The sequence below is a fragment of the Monodelphis domestica genome, chromosome 2, assembly GCF_027887165.1.
Source record: "Monodelphis domestica isolate mMonDom1 chromosome 2, mMonDom1.pri, whole genome shotgun sequence".
NCBI classification, from domain to species: Eukaryota; Metazoa; Chordata; class Mammalia; order Didelphimorphia; family Didelphidae; genus Monodelphis; species Monodelphis domestica.
In genome coordinates, this window is record NC_077228.1 from 111,820,424 (window position 1) to 111,826,423 (window position 6,000).

The following is a 6,000-nucleotide window of genomic DNA, read 5'->3' on the forward strand; positions in this document are numbered from 1 at the left end:
CCCTTCACTTAGCCTGTGAGAGGGTTAGGATGGAAAGAGGTCTCCTAACCTGGGAACTGAACCTAGCCCTGGAGCTGAGTTTATTTTTTTTAATTTAAATTAATTTATTTAGTCAATTTATAACGTTTCTTGGTTACAAGAATCATATTTTTCCCCTCTTTCCCCTCCCCCCAACCTTCCTGTAGCTGACGCGCAATTCCACTGGGTATTACATGTGTTCTTGATCAAGACCTATTTCCATGTTGTTGGTGTTTGCACTAAGATGATCATTTAGAGTCTACAACATGGGTCCCCTTTGACCCATGAATTCAAGCAGCAATTGTTTTTCTTCTGTGCTTCTGCTCCCACAGTTCTTCCTCTGAGTGTGGATAGTGGTTTTTCTCGTAGATCCCTCCGAGTTGTTCAGGATCACTGCATTGCCACTAATGGTGAAGTTAATTACATTTGATTGTGCCACAGTGTATCTGTCTCTGTGTACATTGTTCCCTCGGTTTTGCTCCTTTCACTCTGCATCAATTCCTGGAGGTCATTCCAGTTCACTTGGAATTCTGGACCTGAGTTTCTCAAGCACATGGGAAGACTTGGAGACAAGGGTAGTAGAATGAATTTTTAGATGATACCATTTAGTCCACAAACATTAAGTGCCTACTTTGTGCTAGACACTGCAGAGTGCTGTGGATACAAGGAACAGCAAAGATAATGTTCCATCTATTAAGGAGCTCCCAGTCTAACAGGGGAGACTATATGCAGACAGCTAGGTACCAGCATGATCTAGGCAGGGTGTTTAGGCTTCATGTAAGGAAAAGCTTCCTAGCAGCTGTAGCTATCTTAGGAGGTAATGGGTTCAGCCTTCCCAGAGCTCTACAAATGAGGTAGTGGATACAGATTTTTTGTTCAGGTCTATCATGGGCTAGCTGATGTCAGATGTTCCTTATGGTTCTGAGATCCTGTGATGGGCAGAAGTAGGGACCAACTTGAGTAGAGATGAGAGCCCCTAGGGCAGGAGCAAGAACCTGGGGAAGGATCAAGGTGTTATTCAGCCTAGCCTTCCATAGTGTAACGGTAGAGATTGCATTTGACTTAGTCACCAAATATTAGAGCTACAAGGGACTTCATGGACCTCCTTTGATAGATGAGAGTAGTAGAGATTTGCCTGCTCCACTCTCACAAAGATAGCTTGTGGCAGGTCTAGGACTAGAACCAGGGCTCCCTCACTCCCTGGCTGGTGGATCCTCCTCCCTTTGTCTCCCTCAGTATAACAATTGAGGTGGTCTCCTAATCCCCCCAGTATAGAGCACTTAAAGGACTTGGGATTTGGGCTCTGTCTTTTCCCAGCTGTGTGACCTTGGGCAAGTCTCTGAATTTCTTCAAGGTTCAATTTCTTCATCTGCCAAATGGACGCAATAAATGAGTGCTGCTTGCCTTTTGCAGGCCATGGGAAAGACGGCTTTGCAAACACTATAGTAGAAATGTGGGAGCCTATCAGGGAGGTAAATGAGGGACCCTGGTCTCTGAGAAGTGAGTGGTGGGATGCTGAGGTTGAGTTCCTAGGCAGAACCCTTACTCATTGCTTTTGGGAACTGTGGGTTCCAAATAAGCTAGCTTGAGGTTTTGTGTTCAGAGAAATCCAGTGCACTTTTCTGGGCCCTGGGGAAATGTCAGAAGTGATAAGAACTTATAGAAGTGAGATGTAATAGGGGGGAGGGGAGTATGGTTGGAGGAATGATTGAAGACTGGGAGCCCCAGCAATTTGTCCTGCTCTCTCCGCATCCAAGACTCATTCCATCTGAATACTTGCTCCCCTTGGCCAGCCCAGCTGGGAAGAGGACATTGGCTAATAGGGGCAGTAGGGTGTTTATGGTGTGGGGGAGGAAGCAATAAGAGCTCTGAGGGGCTTTTCTCTTGTGAACTCGCTCCCCCTTCCCAGGCCAGGTCCCCTTTTCTCTTGTGTTGAGGCCTGCCCAGTCCTAGTCCTCCAGAACTACATCCAAACAAGGAAAATGCTGGTTTGGGACTTGCTCTTGTAGAGGGTTACGTAAGGCCCCCCTTGGAACCTAGGGAATGTGGGGCTTGCCACTCTCAATGTTCCAAGGCCTACAAAGAACTGAAGCTTCTCGGGCCCTGGAGAGGATTGTTTCCTTGGTTTTTTGATGGCACTCAGTCATATACTGCTGTGCAGTTTGCAAAGTACTCTCCTCACAGCAATGCTGAGAAGTAGCTGCAAGGCACAGATTATTCCCATTTTACAGAGAAGAAAGCCAAGGCTCAGGGAGGCGAAGCCACTTGCCCAAAGTCACACAGGCAGGAAGTGGTAGGACCAAAACTGACCCCAGCTCCTGGAGGGACCCTTCAAGGCATGGTCATATAGCTAAGTGATGGAGTGAGGGAGAATTCCATCCAGGGCTTCTTACTTTTGTTGTGCATGATTCAGGAGTGGGTGTGGGAGAAAGAAACAGAAGAAAGCATTTAAGTTCCTGCTATAGAAAATAGAAGCTTATTAGTATGGGAAGGCTCTCAACTTGCATAAGGTTTCTCCTAGGTACCAGGCACTGAGCTAAATGCTTTCCAAACAGACAAGACGTGGGATGGGACAAAGCACCGGATTTGGAGTTGGAGGACACGTGTTAGAATCCTGGCCCATAGGAGGAGTCCCATTCACCGCTCTATTCCTTTAAGGTCTGGGTGGTGTAGCAAGACTCCCTCACTATTGCTGCCTATAGCTGGCTCATGGAAAGGGTCCTCTTTTTTCTACTAGGGTGTAAAGACTGTCTTAATCGTCCTGCCTCAGACGCTCATCTCACTAAACGGACCCTGGCCTGGTTATTATCTGTAAAATGAGGGGCGGTTTTAGATGACCTTCCACATCCCTCTGGCTCCAGGTCCCAGGAGCCTGCCCCAATGCACAGAAGACCCAAGAAGGCCAGGCTCCTCCAGCCCTCCAGCACCTAAACTGCTGCTGCCACTGGGAGCCAGCATGAGCTATTGCTCTCATACCCTGTGAGTAATCTGGTGACTGAGGTGGTAAACAATAACAGTAAATTGTTTGGGGTTTCCTTTGAATTGGTAGACACAGGAAGCATTGGGGTGTGCTAGTAAAGGAATCGGGCCAGGCTCGTGAAGGAAATACATTTTCAGGCCAAGTAGGGGTAGAGTGGTGAGGCTAGGGGAAAGTTGTTATGAATATCACCCAAATTCTGAATGAAGACCCAAGGGTAAGCCTTTTCATACAAGTAAAGATTTAGAGCAAGAAGGGACGGTAAGGGCCACTGAGTGCAACCCCTTCATTTTATAGATGAGGAAACTGAGGGAGAGCTTGATCTACTTGTCTAGGGTTATACAGAAAGTAAGTGTGTGAGGCAGGATTTGAATCCAGGTCCTTTTAACTTCATTTCTAGTATATTATCCCTAATCCATGCTGCCTTTCAAAAATTAAAGCCCAGGAAGCTAGATTGTAACTTGCCTAAGGTGATGTAGGTAGAAAGTCTCAGAGGTATGAGTTGGACCCAGCATTCCTCTTTTTTTATTTTTTAATGATCCTTACATTAGATCCATACATTAGATCCATACATTAGAATTGATATGAAGTGTCAGCAAAGATAAAGCTCCATCTATTAAGGAGCTCCCAGTCTAACAGGGGAGACCATATTTGGACCTAAGACCTCCTGACTCCAGGCTGGTGCTCTTCCATTATGCTATTCAGCTGTCTCTGGAACCAGCATTTCTTTGCCCCAGGACACATCCTAAAAAAGATTAAATTGTGTCCAGGTAGAATCACTCTAAGGTCTGGGTGGATACTAGTTTCTTGAAAGGGATTCAGACTTGATGCCACAGTGGTCCACAAGCCTAGTCCATCCACTCCCGGTGTTTTCTCTTGGGAAGGAGAGGGCAGAACTTGATATCTCAGTATCCTTTCACTGAGGCAGATTGCCTGGTATCTTTCTGAGTTGTCATGGTGAAAAAAAAATTATCACTCTTGTAGGCATCATTGACAACGAACCTCTCTGAACAGTTTTAGTCCTAGGAAGGTCCATGCTGGGAACCTTTCTAAGTTGAAAGGGTTGCCGGGGCTTGGCAATCACTGTTATATGGGTCACTGCCACCCCAAACAGGATGACCCAGTCACTTGTCATTAAATCAGCAAGCATCCGAGCTCCTATGTGCCCAGCATGAGGAAGAGGGCTTGAGAGGATACAAGAAAAGCTCCTTGCTCTCAAGAAAAGCTCATAGTTCCAGAGAGGAAATAAATCCTCTACCAGCAGACAGTACCAAGCAGTGCCAGGTGAGGTGTAACTTGCATGCAGATAGGACTCAAGAGGCGACAGCAAACACTGGGTACACTTGGGAACCAGGAGGACTGGGTTCTAGCCCTCAATTTGACTTGAGCAGGTTACTACTCATCTTCTCTCTTTTTCTCCATCTATAAAATATAGATAATACTACCCATCTTGAATACTATATAAGGTTGTAAAGACCAGAAACTTAGAGAGAACAGTTAAGAGAGTAAAAGGCTTCCCTCTGCCTCAAGGCTTTGCTAGAATTTATTTATTTATGTTTATGTTGCCACTACTTCCAGATAGAGACTTCTCTGTTAGAGTGTGCCCCAGGAGGCCTAACCTCTTCCCACCCTCTCCTCTTATGGATACCCTCTTCTCCTACCCTAGCCATTGCAATTTAGTATATAGTTTCAAGTTTCATTTCAATGTAAGGAAATTTCTGGATATACATTATATCCCACTGAGATAGATCATAGCTCACTAAAGCTTAAAAGGACCTAGATCATCTATTGCAACTCTAGCATTTTACTGAGGTGCAAAGAGAAGTCAGATAACAAAACTAAGAATCAAATCTAGGTCTCCTGATTCTAAATGGAGCATACTTCTCATGGAAGTTTCTGTCAACTGGATGTATAATTAAAAGCATTTAACTAGTTCATTCCAAGTCTATGTGCCATCTTTCCAGTTTTGGGGTCAGAACCCAAGGATTACTTTCTCCATCTGTCCCTTTGTTCCCTCTTTCAGTTCTTTTTGGGCCCTGAAGTAGCAAGGCCCTTTATTTGTTTGGTCTAATTCCTTTTGACTTTTGATCAAAATGTTTGTTTAGTGAATCACTGCTAGCTTTTCCTCATTGTTGCTTAGGAAGTACTTGATTAACTTTTCTGCCTTTACTCTTTTTTAAAATATAATTTTTATGTACCTCTAATCTCTTTTCTCCATGTCTCTTCCTTTAAGCTTTGATTCAAGCTTTGCTTTGGGTCCTTTTTTATGAATTATTTTTACTAAATTTAATTATTTTTAGAATTAAAATTTTTTAAATTCTCCCTCTATTCCCACCTCCATTTAAAAAAAATAAAAATGAAACTCTTAAAACAAATATGCACAGTCAAGCAAAATAAGTCCCAGCATTGATCACATTCAAAAATTATATCTGTCTGCACAGAGTTCATCCCCTTTCTATCAGGAGGTGAGTAGAATGCTTCATCCCTCTGAAATGGGTCACTGCACTGATCAGAATTCTTGAGCCTTTCAAAGTTGCTTACCTTTACAGTATTGTTATTATTTAGAGTTTTCTTCTAGTTTTGATCACCTCCATCTGAATCAGTTCATTTAATTCTTCATAGGTTTCTCTGAAACCATCTTTTTGGATCCTTTTAGTTCTTTCATTTTGCATCATTTCATCTTGACCTACCCATTTATCTTAGTAATGATGAACCTTTTAGAGACCGAATGCCCAAATCGCAACCCTCATGCTTCATTGGAGCCCCCTGCCTTACCCTAGACAGGGGAGAAAGAAAGCAGTTCCATTGGGCTGCTGGGCAGAGAGGAGGGGATGATGTAAGAAATGTCCTCGGGCTTCATGGAGAGGGGGAAGGGAGCAGCCCCCTCTGGCATGCTTTGGCACATATGCCATAGGTTCTTCAACACAGATCTATCCCATCCCCAATTGTCATCAGTCCATCTGACCCTATTGAAGATCTTATTTCTCTTGTATCAGGGATCATTA